We start from the raw sequence: 20,699 nt of genomic DNA, 5'->3' as shown, positions 1-20,699 counted from the left end.
GGAGAGGCAGGCAGAAGCCATCGTTCACGGCTTATACGCTGTGACGTACGCCCGCAACTCAATCCCTAACGCATTAGTCACCGAGAAACGGATAGCATGATCTTAACGGATATCGCTCAAGCTTTCCTTCTATATTCTTTTTCTTCCTTGTTTCAACGTCCCTTCCTGCTTTACAACCTTCAAAGCAAGAAAGCGATTTCTGCTACTGGAGTTGCGCCCTATTAAATACAGTTGGTTGTAGACAAGACTGTACATTTTTCGCCTCGCAGCGTCTCAGATATGGTTAACACGAGACTTTGCAAAACAATGCTGCATAATACGATTACACAAGTGTATTTTACTAATTTGCTGTCCTTTTTTTCTTTATTTCCGGTTTTACGTCACACAAACGGGGACAACAGAATTATGCTACCAGACACCACAAACATGAAAGCACACTTCTACCGTCAACCACTGGATAACCAGCATTGTGATTTAAAATTCCTTCATAGAAAGCAGGGGTTCTACCCTAGCCAACCATGAAGAAATACGTTCTTTTGTTGTTGTTTTTTTCTACCTCGATCAACCGAGTCATACTTTCTTGAAAATACTGTCTTGCTGGTCTTCTGTCCGGGTCACAGTAAAATCCCGCCATTCGTGAGCGCCATATACTGAGCAAGCCAATCAACATGATTAGGTCAAAAGGTAATTAGTCCTCATTATCTATTGCCAAGTACCAAATTCCCTGAGGGCTCTCTTAATATTAACTTGAGCGGCTCATTCTCATTGAACTCGGGATAAAAGGTCACGCCATAAACTACGCCCTACTTCAAGTCTATGCTCCCGCTACAGGAAATAATGAATGGGAAGTATAATCCAACCAGCTACAATCTATGCTGCAGAGGGGGCACAGTGAAGGGATGTGTTTTTATATATGAGGTTATTTCAAAGCAAAGTTCGGTAATAAAGAAATTTTAGGTGTTACAGGAAAATTGGGTTTGGGAGAGCTAATGATTCCGGAATTCACATTATCAGCTTCTGCACTACCGACAATTACTCTATGGGTCATTATTCTGTACAAATGAACCTCTCCAAGTAAACAGCATAGAAATCAGATTTACCACACGCTAACATGCGATAGACAGATGGGCTCAGTAACTGACCGTAGCACACCACCCTGGAGTTGATTCTGAATCCCATCAACCAAAATAGCAAAGATACGTTTCAGATAATGCGAAAAATCAAAAGATGGCGAGACTTGCGCGTCACGACCATGACTTTGCACCTTCTGAGAGCAATGCAGCTGTCAGAAATCGACTTGCAGAATTGGGTTTGATTGATAAGTTAACATATTTGCTTTGGAATGATTTAAAAGGCCTCTTTCAAAAAATGTAAGACTTACAATAAGCAAGGAAGACTAGTTAATGGCGTAGCGTAAACAGATCGAGCAAAGCATTTTAAAGTCTAGAAAAAACGCCTCTTCAACGGATATCCTATGTGCTGGCAATCCAATTTTTTTTTTTACTGCAGGAATCTTGTTACAGAAGGCATGAGATTGCGTTAATGAGGCGGCCTTATACCCTCCATGGTGTCAAGTGGCCCAGCTTTCGTGCGCAACAGGTGGGGTTCGCGCAGGTGCTACTCGAACCAGTAAGTGCAAAGCTTTATGAGGTATAGCCAACGCATGACCACTGCCCACCTTCTGTCGATCATTTCCTACTACGCGTGATGCCCAAATCAGGCTAGGCTTCTGACTTGGCGGATCGCTATGATCTGTAGAATTATCTTTCCATGCAGCTTGGGACAATTACGCTGTAATACTCATAGGTGCACCACAGGTCAACGAAAATACTGGTATATTTTTCTTCCTCGCTAGAAATTAGACTTTCGCCGCACGTCCAGCTCTACGCCAATTGAACTCTTTCATTCCTTCAGTATCTATTACCTATCAATCACATTCTATATGTTAATCTCTTGCACCACGCGAAGATTAAAAAATTTAGAAACTATGATATCTGTTGATTCATCCTCACTTGCGTTTGCTTAAGTCAAGCTGGGTACCTCGGCACAAATGATTCCCTTTGAATAAATGTGCCGAGGCTTTGGTAGAGTCTTGCTTAGATGGCTTTAGGTTTTATATCCTTCCCCCTACCATCTATATCTCTGCTGCCATGTTCCAACTTATTTGGAAGACAGCAGGTTGGCCAATGCACAGGAAAAGATCAATTTGTATTCCAGGGAACCAAAAAAAAAAACAGAGATGCTGTGGAACTATATACGCCATTTTTTCGCTATCTCAAACCAAGCAGACTACTGCACAAAATAATACAGTAGAAGCTTAGAGCCATATTTGGAAGCAGAGATGACGACAGAACAAGCACGGCTCATAAAAGGTCATGGTAACGGGACCACTTCGGTATCACGAGAGATTGTTTCAAGGAGCTTCTAAATGGCCCCAATGAGATTTTTTTTTCTTGTGGAGACTTTCGGGGGATCAGAGCATCTGATTCGGATGACCGTTCCAAGCTTTGTGTATATTTCCTTATAACATGAAGACTCTTCAACGCCTCCCAATTCTGATAAGAATCGTTAGAACGGACGAGAATCTCTTGTGAGGATAAAAGTTGGTAGCAGAGATTGCTTTAAGCTTCAAAGAGTATGGTGCAAGGGGCTTGTATTCTCTCTCCAAAATTATTTTCTTCAAACATACAGTGTGTACCCAGAAACTGTCATGTCTGTCTCAGTGATATGTAGTATTCCTACCTAAAAGAACGAAACAGCATTAAAGCCTCGGTATGGAACTGGCGTTCATCTTAATATGCTTTATTTTTAACTTCCTCCTCCTTTTCTTTCCTGCCCCGGTTCTCGTGCTTCTTCATCTTTTGTCCAAATGCTCATACCGCTTCACCATATACAACTTAAAGTTGGGGAATCAAAGGCGACCAACTTACCGTTTGCAGACTACACGACATTGGTAGCAGGAAGTCGCAAGGTGACGTCACAACCCTCACTGTGTAGTTAAGAAAAACGCATGGTGTTTTTCTAAATATTAATTGGCCTAAATGTACTATATACAAGAGCTAAACAACGATTCAGATAAACAACAAGGCTTTAGGTTTTGTGGAACCCTTACTCATTTACCAGCTTTTCTAAAACAATTCAGCAGAGAATTGGGTTACCGAAGAGAGCAACGTGTGGACTTGTAAGGACATGAAAAGCAGAGATGTTAACTTTAAAACAGAAATACGTCTTGTGAATGCTCTGTTGTTTTATGCAAGGACATGACATGTGTATGGACATTGACATGTGGATATGAAAGTAGAAGGCTTATTTCAAGGCTGTCTCTGTATAGTTTTCGTAATTACTTCCGCATATTGCCAAGCAGATCGATCTTCCATCCAGAAATGAGATCGAGCCCGCGTGCGCTTTCGAAGCTAACGTCCCGAAACTAAGACTTTGGGCATGAACGAAAGAAGGGGATTTTCTCGAGGCGCTCGTTTCTTCGTTGGAGGCAACCAAACGAGTCTAACAGACAGTTAGGCCAACAGATAATGAGGACGAAACTCGAAGGTTGTGGGTTCGGATCCCACCGTCGGACAGGGTGTTTTTTTTTTGTCCAATTTAAATCATTTCAATTTACGTCACAATTACTATGCTGCAGTTAAAGACAACAACCAACGCTCCTGTTCTTTCCTTGCCCTGATTGTCTGTTGGATTCACTCGGTTATTTCGGTCAATTCATGCGGGTTTCCGGTTCAGTGGAGCATCGACTTACTTCGATACTTAAAGTTCAAGATAAAAGAAAATGGGGTGACAGGACTACAATTATGGTTAGATGAAACTAAGGGCCGGCGCCAGAAGAGGGCACGCGGGAGGGGGGGGGGGGCATTAAATTTTCATCTCCCCTTGCTGCCCCCTCCTCCCAAGAGCAAACGTAGTCAAAATAAGTGTTAAAATAAAACCCGAAGGAAGTCGCTTGTCGTGGGTGCCCCCGACCCCTCCCCCGTCAGAGAGTGCTGGCGACACTCCTAATGAAATTGATCCAGCCTCAGAGAAGCGTTCAATATGCTTAAAGATGATGTTTTAACCTGTGTCAACGCATGAGTTGACAACGACTCGGCGGTGCACAACTGGGCCACGACACTTCTCGTGACGCACACAGGGTTAGGATGGCAAATCGAACAAAATACGCTCTCACAGACTTGACAGTAACAAGTATCCCAGTTCTCAACTCAGGGAACATCGCTGGGTAAACTAGATGAAGCCTTGGAGATTCACTTGCCAAAACAACGGTTTTGAGGGACGCTGTAGTCGCAGAGTCCGCTATCATTTTCAACCCCTGGGGCTCTTTAACGTGCCCCCTAAAGACGGCATTTACTTGTTATATATTCAAAGCCCATCAAGGTCCAGCAGCCATGGCCGTGACCCAACACAGGACCTCTTGCTCAGCAGTGCACATCCATAACCGCTGAACTACCGTGGTGGTTTCCTTATGTAATTGGGTACACAAATGGAAAAAACCATGAAGAAAGCCCATTTGCTGCTTGGTAATCTATATGTTAAAAAGAGAACAATGTGCAGCGTAATTTAATGCAAGAGTGAATATGTGTTTGCGGTCGACTTGGATTAACAGCACAAATTCTAGACGACTTTCGAGATGCCCGTATTCCCGCAGACCAGTAACTGTTTCGATAGTTCGGTTGCGGCGCTCATTCGATCAGAAAGGAAGCCTTGAAGTTTGAAAAAGGTACTGCAAAATGTGGGGTAATTATGACAGCTTCACGTATACAAGCGGCGGCACTTAGTTGTATCACTTAGTTGTATCACTTAGGCGGCACTTAGTTGTACTCCACAAAGACTGAACTCATGCCTGTCATCGCAAGAAAAATTTAGAGCAAGCTTCCAAACCTTATGGCCAAAAATAACTTTCACGTACAATTACAGTGCCACAACTGTTAGCGGATATTTCCGGACGATGTATGGGCGTCTTAACATCCATGTCGGCATGTCGCCTGCGGAGTTTGACAAGTTACGCGCTTCGGTGTGTGACGACCGACAATGCACGTGAATTCTCTTTCCTTGCGTTCTCGCAGCCTGCTTTCAGGCAACACGCGTAATGAAAGATGTTGGGGAACTTTTTCTGTCGAACGCATGCAAGTGCTACCGACATCCACATTCCACGTCAAGACATAGGACACTGTACACGTTGCAGGCCTCGCATGTCTCGAAGTTTCGAAAAAAACAAGCTGCGTATGAGGCGTGCGGTGGCGATCTTTTAGCGACATCTCTGCAAGACAGCAATGACGTCTTACGGGGTGTACCGACGCCCGCTGTCGTCAGCGTCGAGCAAGTGCCGGCAGACGCCCGCTCCGCGCAAGCCCCTCGCAGATGGTACAAAAACTGGCGGGCCCGCCATGCTCATATTTGGACATCACCCGGCCGTCGAGCTGTTACCAGGCGCGCCGAATGGCCCAATGGGGACCGAAAGTTTTCTTTTTTTCACCCCTGAGAAGAACAAAAAAAAAATAAATAAATGAACGAGTCGTCAACGCTGCCGTCTTGTTTTGCACGACCGGATCGGCCCGGTCGCTTCTTCTTGATGAACGAAGATGCCGCCGCCACCGCAGCCCGGGAGGCGCTGCTGTCGCTTCTCGCAAGTTGTCTGCGGCCGTGGCAAACAGCAGACCGGCCGGCCGGCCGCCCTATCCGCGTAGCCGGCCGCTTGTTACTAGGACCCTGTACCCTCGCCACTTACACCCAAACCCCCCCGTGGGTCCTTCGGCTGGCGACACAGACCCTCCCCTCCCCCCGTGCACTCCCCCACCCTCACTCCCCTCTCGTACGTGTTTTCTCCGTAGCATGTACGCCGCGGGACCAGATCAGTTTGCCCCTCTTTAGAGAAGCTCGTCTGCCGCCGTCCGTCACGGCGGCTATACAATTTCTCCTACTACGTCACTCGTTCCGTTATAACGTGAGCGCCAAAAGATGGCAATCTAGAAGTGGACGTTTAAAGCTCAGAGCCACTGTGGCGAGCGTTTGACTTTCGCTGGGAAACGGACGTGGCTGATTGCGGGCGAGCCGTTAAACGAAAGTGGGCTATATTTACACCGACTTACTACGCGCCTCACTTTCTTTTATTTTTTTTTCTTACGATGATATGCATTTCGACACCTTCGAACCGTCGGCGCTCGCCAAGAGCGCCCGCGCGTAATTTTATATCGTCTCTAGTTGGAACGCGGGCAGTCGCTGCTTGAAATAGAACGTCTTAACGAATGCCTCGATGCGGAGTTCTTTTCCTGATCACCTAATTTCACGCTTCATACAGTCTAGTCATCTCTTGAAGAAGATTGAAAGTAGGCAATCAGGTTTAGCTTTGAAACGAAACAGTTCAAAGAGATCGGGAAGTAAAAACGCAGCCGAAGTATTAAGCAAAACGCAACTTCCATTTTCAAACCCATGCAGCTTTCCTCTTGTATTCAATATCAGAACTTCATTATTAAACGTTTGGCAATATCAAATGTATTTAGTATACAGAAGGAGGTCCCATAGCTAATTAATATATCGGCACCGCCTGTACAAAGGCATTTATAGTAGTTACCAATTCAATGGAACCGTAGCACAAAGGAGTATTCAAGCAAAAACCAGAGGAGAACATTAAGGGCTGCGAAAGACGTGCTCCGTATCACCGACACGACAATGCAGTCACAGTCAAAGCATCTGTCAGCATTCGATAGCGCGTAGGGAAAATCATGCACCCTTCTGCAACATGTTTAAATTTACTGATATCGGCGAAGCACGCGAAAAAGAAAGGTTGTCGAACACGCCGTGTAACTTTTCTTTGATCATCATTTACCCGAGAGTTATTAAATCTTCGAATGTTTTGTCGAAACAGTAAATGAACAAACTGTACAAGCGGTGTCACACAGGTCATTTGGCGCACAAGTGCCGAAGAGCTGGGTTAGTTGGCAGCGGCTCTTTGGGTGTATTAATAGTTTCGCTGATTAGATTGTAAATAGTTAGTTTTGGTGATTAGTTAGATCTATGTGCGCTCTGAATACCATTGAGATTATTCAAATTAGTGTGACACGCGTTCCTTTTCTTTTTTCCAAAGCACGGCTTATGACTGATTATCTTCGCTAGAAACTCAGAATATATAGCAGCATAAATATAGCAAAGATAAGGTTGTAAATACTGCCACACGCGCTCCTTTCTTTACATGCTTTATGTTAACGCCCCCTTGCACGCCTTACTACTGCCTTGCACAAACCACCAGAATGTCTGGGAACGTTCCAGATTACGTCGGGATGATCTGTTAGACTTGAGCGCAGAAACACGAACAGCCGAGTATTTTCTGGAACTAACGCGGCCACCAGCGTTAAGGCTGGAACGTCCGATGTCGCATGTATAAATGCCGACGTGCCTTAGCGCTGAGCAGTTTATCGACGGCCGACGCTCTGTTCGCCGCTATCGGTGTACGGTGTGTATTGCTGTTGTCTGACTTTCCGTTTCCCGGCCACAAGTTCGGCCATATAAAGAGTTTCATCTCGAACACGCCGACTGCTGCCTTCGTCGACGTCACGATGACCCTGTGACAATACAAAGCCCGCGGCCATAGCGCGTATTCCGCAGGTGTAAGCGCACATTGATAACGATAAATTACGATACTGAAAGAGGTTGTCGTTCCGTGGCGTGCTTTCATTTCTCTGTCTTTTCAAACTGGCTTGCCAGTAAAACAAGCTTGGTCCACAATTTTAGTTGAGCTGGGGAGAAATCGAAGCCGTGCTACTGGCTCTGTCTGTACCATTCAGCTTGCCATGGCTTGAAGAGCATAGTCGCATACTCTACAACAGGACCTAGTCCTCCGCAGCCGCTAATGACTTGATGTTGAACACGTCTGACCAGGCATCTACGAAGAACCAAAGTTAAGCTGGCAATTGGCAGCGCCGGGGCGAAATTACCGATAACATCAACTCGAGTTGTCGATAACTTCGCCCCCGCGATGCGTGACATTCGAGATCCACGACATCCTAGCATCCTGGTTACCTCAACTGGTCCGGAAAGGTATTAGTCCCGGGTGCGAACCGGGAGTCCGATCGCCGTGTCTGGTCCCGGGTACGATCCCCTTACTTTCGGTGTCTTTGTATCCTCTGCCTTTCCTGTTGCTCGTTCCCCCAAAACTGAGATGCCCCTTCCCCGCCCCTCGGGGCACCTATTTTTCCTTCTCATTATTAGTCAAACAACTCTGTGGCCTCGAGCTGTGAAGACGTATATTTCATTTCTCCACCGGAATGAACTCCCGACAAACTGCCAGGTTCTGCGCACGTGGGGAAGCAAAGCGCGATTGTGACTTTGCGATCACCTTCCGCGAAAGGACAGTTCGCCTCGCACCGTCTGGGCTGTTCCCCTCGTATCTCGAATTCTGAGAAAGCACGCATGTTCGGCGTCGAGAAACTTGAGACTTTTTTCTGTGCGATGAAAACTCGCCACACTGAAGAAACTCGTCTTTTTTTCCGCGTGTCACTTTCTACCGCATGCGTGTCTTGAGATTACAGTGAACTACGCGAGGGGCCGAAGCAGTTCTTTGAAGAAAAAAAAAAAAGAAAGCATGCTGTAGAAGCCCCGCTGTAAGTGTGGGGCAAGTGTTTCATTTCCAGTGGCTTTTCGCGCAGCCTTTTAATCACAATCGGCGCAAAACATGAAAAACTCAAGCAAAGCATATAATGTATGCAATATCCATAGTCGGTTACTATCTAAGGCAAAAAAAAAAGCTAAGATTTGCACCACCCACAGAACATCTGGTTCTATAGAAACTTTGCACGGAACCGCGGTGCTCTTGCCTTGAAAGCCGTGGGAACTGTAGAAAGCCGTGAGAGCTTGAGTCCCTTCCGAACTCGCGTTTGCTCTGTTAATGGATAAACTGCGCTTATTGAAAAATAAAACTTCGTTGCTTCTATCTGAAATAATTTTATTCCCTGACTATACTGACGTCAGTACATTTGAAAAAAATTCGACAGATCCCACGTACCGTGGGAGTCGATGTTATGCGAAGCATGCGGCGGGTAGGTGACTGTGGCGTAACTTTTTTAATTTATAAATTTTATACGCACACTTACATATGTTGAAGAGCCGCATATGTGTTATATAACCAGTTTTTTACGGTTGGCTAACGCTGCCAATGGCAACGTGGGTATTACCAACACCAGAAGCGGTAAGCTGATATGTAGTGCTTATACGTGTCCCGAGAACGCACGCACGTTTCACGAACACGTGTGCATGTGTGCAAGACGTTCTTGACAGTTCTTCAACAGGGCATCTCACCGTGATCAGTGAGCACCAGCAGCTGGTCATGACTTGTTATAGGATCCGGTCGTGGTCGTGGTGACGAGGGGTCCATGTGTAGTGAAATATGCGGTATAGTAGAGCTGTTGGAATTCGTGGATGCCTCGGTCATTTCGTCGACAAATTGTCTGTCGACAGAGCCGGCGACATGCCGGAACCTGAAGCCACCCCTCGCGTTGGTGAGGTATAGGCCGTCGAGGCTGGTAGACCTGGATAGTGCTACGTAGACCAACATTAGTGGATGGTTGTTGTCGTATTTGTAGACTACCTGTGGCCTACGTAGCCTAGTCTACAAAGCGGCTGTCAATCAATCTGGCATCATCCTCGGTCAGCATGAGGCCATCGCCCAGCCTCGTAAGAAATGAAGAGGACACTGCGTCGTTCTGGCGGCCTATAAGCGCACTTTACGGGGTGGTGATGTGGATATCATATGCAACTTTCGTTAATGTATTCCTCCGGGGTCGAGCAATGCTTCAATATAGCTTGCTGAATCATAGGAATACAAACGTAATGTTTATTAGACTGCTATAAAAGCGGAGCCAAAACTGGAACTACAGACGTTAATCTGATATGACGCCTGTATCGTAGGAGTAGACATCGTAGGAGTATCATGTAGTGTTTATTACTTTCTTGTAAAATTAGATAGCCAGCACCACAACCACAATTGACTTTGCACCGCTATTACGCCTGCGTAGGCTGTTTTTTTAAACCAATTTATAGACCTGGCGTGGCTCGGTGGTAGAATACCTGATTGCCACGCAGAATGCTTGGGTTCGATTCCTGCTGGAATCCTAATTTTCATTCTTTCCATTCGTTGAGTCAACGCTGCCGATGTTGGTTTTCCTTAACGCTCTAGCGTTTAGGTTAACAATGTCTGTTCTCGCCGTTCCTGGGTAGATATAAACTGTCAATCACCTGTGGCGCATACCCGTACACCGCGGCCCATGGTAAACGGGTATGTGCCACACGTGTCTAGTGGAAAGGGTTTGACGACGTACGCGACAAGATTTTAACGTTCTTCATGTCATTACCCGGCAGTCATATTTGTCAAATCCTCTTACCCTCCCATGCAAATTTTGGTCTACACCAAGTTAAAGAGGCGATCATGAGAGCACCCAGACGTAGGCGGCTAGATAGATAGATAGATAGATAGATAGATACGTAGATAGAAACGCCTAAAGTGCCAGAGGTTCGCTAAGAAATGCTTCGCATTTAAAAATTTGCCAGGACGTCCCATTTCCGCACACAGAACCAGCAACAGATCGATGTCTTGCTCAGGGGCGTAGGCAGAAATTTTTTTCGGGGGGGGGGCACCTCCTTGATCTGTAGTGGGGACGAGCAGGCAGATGTGGCCGAGTGTCATTTTCTGCTCTGTATGCTATGGCAAAAAAAATTTCGGGGGGGGCACGGGCCCGGGTGTGCCCTAACGTGGCTACGCCCCTGGTCTTGCCCATGGAAACTTGCGTAGACTCTCTCTTCTTAACAGCAAGCTTTCTTGTACACGTATACTAACACGTCGCTTGTCCAGCTCGCGTATCTATCCTGACGAATATGAAACGGCTTACTCTTCATCCATGGTAGAGTACGTACAGGTGCCCCAAAAGTAAAACGGAGCATGCGAGCTGTGATCAGACGAGTATCAAAGTATCAGATGGGTCAGCCGGATATGCCGACGTACTCTTGCTATGCTGCGCACCTTTTCATAGAGCGCGCTGGCATGCAGTTTTGTGCAGTCTGAGCCACAGCTCCCGTGCTGCGCTTTACTTTTGGGGCACCTGTACAGTACTTGCACCATTAACCTTTTGTTCTAAACACATACCTTACTCTTAAAATCAGCTAACCCGTTTGCAAGGCAGGGACAGCTGCGTACAGCTATCCCGTAGTAGAGTGCCAGGACTCTCAATCGTTAAACTCCTGTTCCAAACGTCCTGCGGACATTAAAAGGGTTCGAACTTGAGTTTGTTGACACGGCTTCATATCAGGAAACTGCGCGAACAATGTGGACAAGAAAGACAGACAGGACTTGGCGCTGCTAACAACATTAGCGTTTATTCCGTATGTACAAATATATACGTTATATGTACAAAGACATACAGGACAGCGCCAAGTCCTGTCTTTCTTGTCCCCTTCGCCCGCGCTGTTTCCTGATATTGTCACGTGGTTGTGACGGTGAAGAAGGCTGCAGCAAAAATGGAAAATACGGAACGCTTTATTTGGGCGAACTCATGCCCGAAAAATGAAAAGTCAAGGTACAAGCAATTCGAGCTGATAGCGGCGAGGACAGTCGCCGCCCGTCGAGTAACCTGATCAGCAGTAAAGCGCGTCGGCATTTTTATACCTGTGGCCATAGGCGTGCGCAGGGTTCCCCTTCAGGGGGGGGGGGGCGAAGGTTTGTCGCAGCACTCCCCCACCCAGTTATGTCAATGTATGGCGCTGACATTGCGCCCCCCTCCCTATTATCAATGTGTGAGGCTGATATTGCGCCCCCCTCTCTTAGGTGAATAGGGGGGGCGCCCCCCCCTGCAACCCCCCCCCCCCCGTGCGCACACCTATGCCTGTGGCATCGAAGGTTCCAGCGTTATTGTTAGTGGCCGGGTTAGTTCCAGAATAAACTCTACTGTCCGCGTTGCGCGCTCAAGCTTTTTAAAATATTCTAAAATAATCTGGAAGGTTCCCAGACATTCGGGCGCGGTTTCCGCAAGGCAGTGGTTATACGTGTAACGGACCGGTTGCATAAAAATTCAGAAAGAAGCGCACGTGGCAATACGAAGTCCTGTCGACGTGGGCGCGGACATGTGTGCGAAAATGTGTCGTTTATACGATGCTGAGTCCTTTATATATGTTATTTTCATAGCGGTATTGCACCGTCACTGCGCCTCAATGTTCGTTGAGATGAAACATCCTTGTTCAGGGAGCGTCGCTTGCGCCAACGTTTCGACAAGCGACGTTGTCTTCTTCGAGCCAGCAACTGCCTACCCTAGTGCGTGTATGCCTTGCGCACTCTCCCCCAACCACAGGGGAGGAGAAAGTGCGAGGCTTACACATACACGCGCTAAGGTAGGCGGTTGCTGCCTCGAAGAAGAGAAGGCCGCTTAGCGCAAGCGACACCCATTGTACAACGATTTTTCATCTCTCCAAGCCTCCATCTTCTCCTCAACTGTTGCAGACAGAAGAGCTATTAAGCTTTTCCTTAGTGAGTCCGGCGTAGACAAGAAACTGCCCGTCCTTGCTTGAATTAGACCAGCTAGTTTAATTTACCCACTCGGCTATCCAGACACGCTAGCAGACCGCGCTAATTAAGACTATGGTAATTAAGATCTCGCTAATTAAGACATTGCTTATTAACACTATGTTAATTACGACCGTTGTAATTAAGATCTTCTTAATTAAGAACTTGCTAATAATCTAAGTCGGCCGCAAGCTCCGCTGTTGCTCCAGTCTTGCACCAAAGGTGCAAGCTGCGCACATTTTTCTTAAACATTCAAAAAGAGTCTAACTTTCACGTCTGCGCTCGCTCTTTTGAGGGACAGCGGCACACGGCTTTCCGAATGCAGAGTACGAAACTGATTCCTAAGGCGTTTTCACTTTCTTTAAACACACAAAATTGAGTACTAAGTGATTTAGATTGCCCCAACCACCTTTTTTCTTATTACGCGCAAGCGCACGTGTCCTATCTATCTGCGAAATTGTCGTCGTCGATTATGTCCGCGCAGAGCAACCGCCATGTATAAAGGCAAGACGAAAAAGAAAAAAGAAGGCGAAGCGACGAAGCTTCGCGGAGGGGGGCGCGTGTGAGCCAAGAACAGCGCAAGTAAGCGGCGAAAACATTCGCGTACTAATTAAAGTAGCTGTCACGGTGTCTGGTCGTACTCGCAAACAAAAACTGATCTCACTCGATGACCCTGAACATTTGCTATCACAATCTTGGGGTCAGGGGGTAGCGGTCGGCCGTCCAGCCGGCCCCGTTACCAGCAATAATTACGTTGTCGCTTCACACCGCGAACTCGGGCGACGTGCAAGCGAACGGGTGCAGTCGCAACTGCCAGATGAGGTCCACAGAGCCTGCCCTAACCTTTACCCCTCATCCTTTCTGGTGGTAGCGGGGACGGCCGACCACGCATCTGCGTTGCGATGTCGCCTTACAGCGACGGGGGCTCATTGCTCTGTGTGCGATGGCCAGTCAGGGGCGTAGCCTGGAGGGGGGGGGGGGTATTGGGAGTATTCAACCCCCCCCCCGAAATTTTTCAATTTTGCTTGCGTATATATGCACGCACTCATACAAACGAACGCACGAACATACATAAAGAATGGTTGAACCCCCCCCCCCCGACAAAAATTTCTGGCTACGCCCCTGTGGCCACTGGCTCTGGTTCTATCCCGTGATAGAACCAGTTCTTCGAAGCTGACGTAAACAATCTTGAATGTTTGGAGCTGCTGCCAGAGCTCGCTTCGGAAAGGTTAGGTTCCGTCCCTCCCAACTTTTAACGCTTGGATAGCATTACAGGGTATAGCTTACCAAGACTATGGTAATTAAGATCTCGCTAATTAAGACAGTGCTTATTAAAACTATGCTACTTAGGACCGTTGTAAATAAGATCTTGTTAAATAAGAACTTGCTAATAATCTAGGTCGGCCACCACCCGCAGAAACATTCATAACAAGCTCTCCCAGTTCCACGCCGTGAAAACCGATGGACAGCAAAGCTGTAAGCGCGCTAGTGTATGTGAGGGTAGAGCGTAGGCGTGCGCAGGACTCTCCAATAAAGGGGGGGGGGGAGGCTCAAGGTTCATCCTAGCGACCCCCCTCTCCGCCCCTAATGGTCGAGTCCGAAACAAAATAAGCTTCGCAATGGAGGCACAACTAAAAACGAATCGATGTCTCGCTTTTCACAACGGCCTCCTCTTGGTACCCGGCTTTACAGACGTACATACAGGTAGGAAGTAAGCAGTTTTCGAATGCAATATCGGAGTTCCTGGACCGCCATTATAGTCAAAAACCTGTGTAGAATGACGGGGGGGGGGAGTCATACTGGGGAAGGCTGTGGGCAGACATGGCGCACCCCCCCCCTTTTATTATTAGTGGGGGGAGGGGCGTCCCCTTTGCCGCACGCACGCCTGTGAAGGTAGCCCATAGGTCGGCCAACTCATGAGTCGACTCACCCAGACTCACTCAGACTCACGTTGGGCCGTGAGTCTGAGTGAGTCCGGGTGAGTAATATTGTGATGAGCTTGGTGAGGCCGGTTGAGGAAGATTTTAGTGAGTCTAAGTCCGAGTGAGCCCGATTGAGAAAAACTTTCGTGAGTCAGAGTCAGAGTGAGCATTAAGCGCAATATATATATTTTTGAGTGAGTATGAGTGGGCTCCACATTTTTTGCCGACATATATGGTAGACTGTGACCGCTTAGACTGATTTCGAATATCATCATCATCATCAGCAGCAGCAGCAGCAGCAGCATCGCCATCATTTCAAGCATAATCATCGTCATCGGCATTTCGTTTGATTGATTTCTTTATTCAATACCCCATCAGGTCACGTGACCTGCGTGACAACGGACAGACATGCAGACGGCGCAGACTCGACTTCGAACAGCTCCAGTGCTAAGTCAACGAGCATGGTTATAGCTCATCGCACATTGTCCACATAACACACTGGCGAGTCCGCGAACCCCATTTTGAGTTGCTGCGTGCGTAGTGTTCTCCAATGGAAGATCCCGCGGCCTGCTGCAGCGCAACATAACTGACAAATACAGAATGCAGAACGCCAGGCATATGTGTAGTTCAAGGACGCCGTTCGTTTCCTCTTTCTTTATTGTTCGTTGCTTCCGCGCTGCCCGCGACCCCCGGCTAAATAGCTCGCGGCCGAGATTGCGACCTAAACGTTACGAAACGCTGTCCTAGATAACAGAAGGGTTGCGTGTTTTCTGCGCTGACATCATCATGCGGAAAGAGATATTGCGCGTAAGGTTGAGTAGGAAGGAAATGGACGGGAGTGGGAGAGGGTGCGGCAAGGGGGGGGGGGACATTTTTCCGAAGCCGCGGTTTGCAGTGGTCTGGTCTCGGGTTACAGCTGTAACGTCACGGCTGCAGGCTCACGCACCTCCTCCGAAATGGGAGGTCTTGGCCTCAAGTGCGAGACGCCTAACTTCTTTGGGTACTCACGTGATGAAAAGAATCCTCGAACACGGAGCCTCGCCGGAGCCAACACTTCGGCAAGTGGTCTTGTCTTGTTCTCGGCAACAACTCAAGACACCTGCATCGAATAAGACGAGACTGCTTGTCCAATCGTTGGCGCCAGTGACATCCCGTGTTCAGAACTTCCATCTTCTGCCTTACATGGATACTCCCGTCTAACATATGCATGAACCGTCACTTTTCCTTTTAAATGCGAAGCATTTCTTAGCGAACTTCTGCGACTTTGAGCGTATCTATCTATCTATCTATCTATCTATCTATCTATCTATCTATCTATCTATCTATCTATCTATCTATCTATCTATCTATCTATCTATCTATCTATCTATCTATCTAGCCGCCTACGACTTTGTGCTCTCCTGGTCGCTTGGTTCATCGAATGTGCACCAAAATTGGTATGGCGTAACATGACTGTATGACGAACATAAATGACAAGTCAAAACATGAAAATCATGACACGCATGTCATGTACAGCATGATTTACATGCTACGCTCATGGTGCGCTGGCGGCCGTTTCGGTAGTTTGATACACACCAAAATTGGTATCTTGCGACGTGACTGTGTGACGAACATAAATAACACGACTTAACATGAAAATCATGACACGCATGTCATGCACAGCATGACTTACGTGCCACGCTCATGGTGCGCTGGGGGCCGTTTCGCTAGCTTTATATACACCAAAATTGGTATCTTGCGACGTGAACGTGTAACGAACATAAATAACACGAGATAACATGAAAAATCATGACACGCATGTCATGTACAGCATGACTTACGTGGCATGCTCATGGGGCGCTGGCGGCAGTTTCGCTAGCTTGATCTACCCCGAAATTGGTATTGCGCGACGTGACTGTATGACGAACATAAAAACTCGAGTTAACATGACAATCATGACACGCATGTCATGTACAGCATGACTGACGTGCCACGCTCATGGAGCGCCGGCGGCGGTTTCGCTAGCTTCATATACACCAAAATTGGTGTCTTGTGACGTGACTGTGTAATGAACATAAATAACACGAGTTAACATGAAAATCATGACACGCGTGTCATGTACAGCATGACTTACGTGCCACGCTCATGGAGCGCTGGCGGCAGTTTCGCTAGCTTGATCTACCCCGAAATTGGTATTGCGCGACGTGACTGTATGACGAACATAAAAACTCGAGTTAACATGACAATCATGACACGCATGTCATGTACAGCATGACTGACGTGCCACGCTCATGGAGCGCCGGCGGCGGTTTCGCTAGCTTCATATACACCAAAATTGGTGTCTTGTGACGTGACTGTGTAATGAACATAAATAACACGAGTTAACATGAAAATCATGACACGCGTGTCATGTACAGCATGACTTACGTGCCACGCTCATGGAGCGCTGGCGGCAGTTTCGCTAGCTTGATCTACCCCGAAATTGGTATTGCGCGACGTGACTGTGTGACGAACATAAAAACTCGAGTTAACATGGAAATCATGACACGCATGTCATGTACAGCATGACTTCTGTGCCACGCTCATGGAGCGCTGGCGGCCATTTCGCTAGCTTGATCTACCACGAAATTGGTATTGCGCGACGTGACTGTGTGACGAACATAAAAACACGAGTTAACATGACAATCATGACACGCATGTCATGTACAGCATGACTTACGTGCCACGCTCATGGGGCGCTGGCGGCGGTTTCGCTAGATTTATATACACCAAAATTGGTATCTTGTGACGTGACTGTGTAACGAACATAAATAACACGAGTTAACATGAAAATCATGACACGCATGTCATGTACAGCATGACTTACGTGCCACGCTCATGGGGCGCTGGCGGCGGTTTCGCTAGCTTGACCTACCCCGAAATTGGTATTGCGTGACGTGACTGTGTAACGAACACAAATAACACGAGTTAACATGAAAATCATAACACGCATGTCATGTACAGCATGACTTACGTGCCACGCTCATGGGGCGCTGGCGGAGGTTTCGCTAGATTTATATACACTAAAATTGGTATCTTGTGACGTGACTGTGTGACGAACATAAAACCACGAGTTAACATGACAATCATGATGATGATATCTGGGTTTTAATGGCGCAAGGGCCATGCTTGGCCAAAGAGCGCCATGAACAGAGGTGAAATATAAGAATGAAACGCGATTTACGATATGTAGGGGATATGAGCTATGATAATGTTACACGGCTGTATATGGGCCTAAAATTCCGCGCCCTAGGGCGGGTAAAACATATAAGTGATAAAATTATGAGAGTGACGCGATGTATGCAGTGAGGATCAATGTCAGGGAGTCGTGATAATGAACGATAACCACATGGCCAGAGCACGAATGCCTCGTTCACAGCCCTTGTGTCCAAGGGCCGCGAGGCAGGTGCTATTTTCTTGTAGCTACCGCAGCAGCAGCCTCTTCTCAGAGGTGGTGCTACGGGTTGCCGGAGAACATGACATGGAAACTATTTACATCCTTTAAAAAAGCGGATAATGATTTATATGTAAAAAGCGGTTCCCTACCAATGAACATAGATGGATGCAATGGTATTTGACGTCGGTAGGGAAACGGAAAATGTTTTCTTCTAATAGCGTCCAGTTCCTTGCATTGTAATAAAATGTGGAGCACGGTGAGTGGCTCACCGCATTTATCACACACAGGTGGATCACCACCGGCCAAGAGATGTGCATGTGTGCTGTGTGTGTGTCCTATTCGAAGTCGACAGAGTGTTACATCTGTACGACGTATGTTTGATGTGGGTGGCCAGTTACCGAGGTGTGGCTTTATCACGTGTAACTTATTTTCTAGTTGTCGGTCCCATAACCGCTGCCAGTAAGCCCTGAGTTTTTTCCTTACTAGGGGCTTTAAGTCCATTACAGGGACAGCTGTGGACGATGCAGTAGCGTTTGCATGAGTTGATATGGCGAGCTCGTCAGCCAGCTCATTGCCCTTTATACCACGATGTCCTGGCACCCAGCATATTACAACATGCTGTTCGGCCGAGTATACGGTGCACAGGAGTGAGTATAGCGATACAATAACAGGATTTCTGTATGTTTTGAGGGTTTTTAAAGCGTTCACCACGCTTAAGGAGTCTGTATATATTACTGCATTTCTTAGTTTTATTTCTTTAATGTGTTTTACGGCCTCCAGTATTGCGTGTGCCTCTGCTGTGAATATGCTTGTGTTAGGGTTCAGAGTACCAGAGTGAGAATAAGATTGACCGACGACTGCGTAGGACACGCCAGCATGGGACTTTGACGCATCTGTAAAAATTTCTGCGCAAGGGTACTTGTGCTGCAGTTCACGGAAATACATCTGGATGTGTAGAGGGGGGGCATGCTTTGTGACATCTACAAAAGAAGTGTCACAGTCTATAACCTGCCACTCCCAAGGCGCTACCAGTAAAGTAGGAGCCATTAAGCTGTGTTCGAGCAGTGGGACACCTGTTTCTACAGCGAGAGCTCGTACACGCAGCGAGAAGGGCTCCTTCACTGCGGGTTTGTTGTGAAAAAGCTGGCAACTGGACAGGTCATTTGCAGCAGAATATGCGGGATGATCAGTGCTTGCATTCACTTTCAAAAAATACTTAAAAGATAGGTATGACCTCTGTAAATGAAGAGACCACTCGTCTGATTCCACGTAGAGGCTTTCTATAGGGCTTGTTCTGAAGGCACCTGTGGAAAGACGAATGCCTAAATGGTGGACAGGGTCCAGCATTTTCAGAGCAGTTGGCGTTGCAGACTGGTAAACGATCGCTCCATAATCTAGACGGGTGCGTATGAGGCTTTTATAGAGGTTCATCAGACATTCTCTATCGCTGCCCCACGTTGTGCGTGACAGCACTTTTAGGATATTCATTGTTTTCATACATTTATTTTTAAGATATTTTATGTGCTGTACAAAGGTTAACTTTGCGTCTAAGATTATGCCTAGAAATTTGTGTTCTCCGTTGACCGCTAGGCGCTCACCCCGCATGAAAATTTCAGGATCAGGGTGTAGACCTCTTTTTCTTGTGAAAAGGACGCAAGTGCTTTTTTGTGGGTTCAATCTGAACCCGTTCTCATCAGCCCATTTCGAGACCTTGTTGAGACAAAGCTGGACCTGTCGCTCACAGATTGCGAGAGAACAGGATTTAAACCCTATCTGCACATCATCTACATACGTAGAATAAAACAGGTTACGTGGGATGTACAGACGAAGAGAATTCATTTTTATAATAAAAAGGGTGCAACTGAGTACCCCACCCTGAGGAACTCCAGTTTCCTGCACAAATTGTCTTGATAGTACATTGCCCACCCGAACACGGAATATGCGGTTCGACAAGTAGCTTTCTATTATATTTAACATTGTACCACGCACGCCTAAGTGCGAGAGGTCTCTCATAATTCCAAACCGCCACGTCGTATCATAAGCCTTTTCCATATCGAGGAACACAGACAAGAAGAACTGTTTATGGACAAATGCTTCACGAATTTGTGCCTCGATACGTATCAAATGGTCAGTAGTGGACCGACCTCCTCGAAAGCCACACTGATAGGGGTCAAGTAGTTTGTTGGATTCGAGGAAATGTAACAACCGGCGGTTTATCATCTTTTCAAAAACTTTACACAGACAACTTGTTAAGGCTATAGGCCTGTAACTGGAAACCAAAGATGGATTCTTGCCCTCTTTCACAACTGGAATTATAATAGCCTCCTTCCACGCAGTGGGGATCTCTCCGGACGACCATACACCGTTGTAGAGACAGAGGAGGGTGTTTTGTGATTCATGTGGTAGATTTTGCAACATTTCGTATACTACACGGTCGGCACCTGGGGCAGACCCGTTGCAGCAAGCTAGTGCTGCCTGCAGCTCTGCCAAGCAGAAAGGCCGGTTGTATCCCTCACTTTTTGCACTTTTGTATTCTAACTTCTGTCTTTCTGCCTGTGTTTTATACCGTTGGAAGGCTTCGGAGTAATGTGACGAACTGGACACATGTTCGAAGTGTGCGCCCAGGAAGTTCGCCTGGTCCTCCAATGTGTCTCCATGTGTGTTCACCAATGGAAGAGAGAATGTTTGTCGACCCTGTACCCTACTAACCCTGTTCCATACCCTAGCTTCATCCGTGTAGGAGTTGATACTTGATATGTATCTTTGCCAACTCTCTCTTCTGGCCTGCCGGCGCGTTCTCCGCCCTTGAGATTTT

The sequence above is a fragment of the Rhipicephalus sanguineus genome, chromosome 9, assembly GCF_013339695.2.
Source record: "Rhipicephalus sanguineus isolate Rsan-2018 chromosome 9, BIME_Rsan_1.4, whole genome shotgun sequence".
Classification (NCBI taxonomy): Eukaryota; Metazoa; Arthropoda; class Arachnida; order Ixodida; family Ixodidae; genus Rhipicephalus; species Rhipicephalus sanguineus.
The sequence above is the reverse complement of the archived record's forward strand: the minus strand, read 5'-3'. Positions refer to the sequence as shown.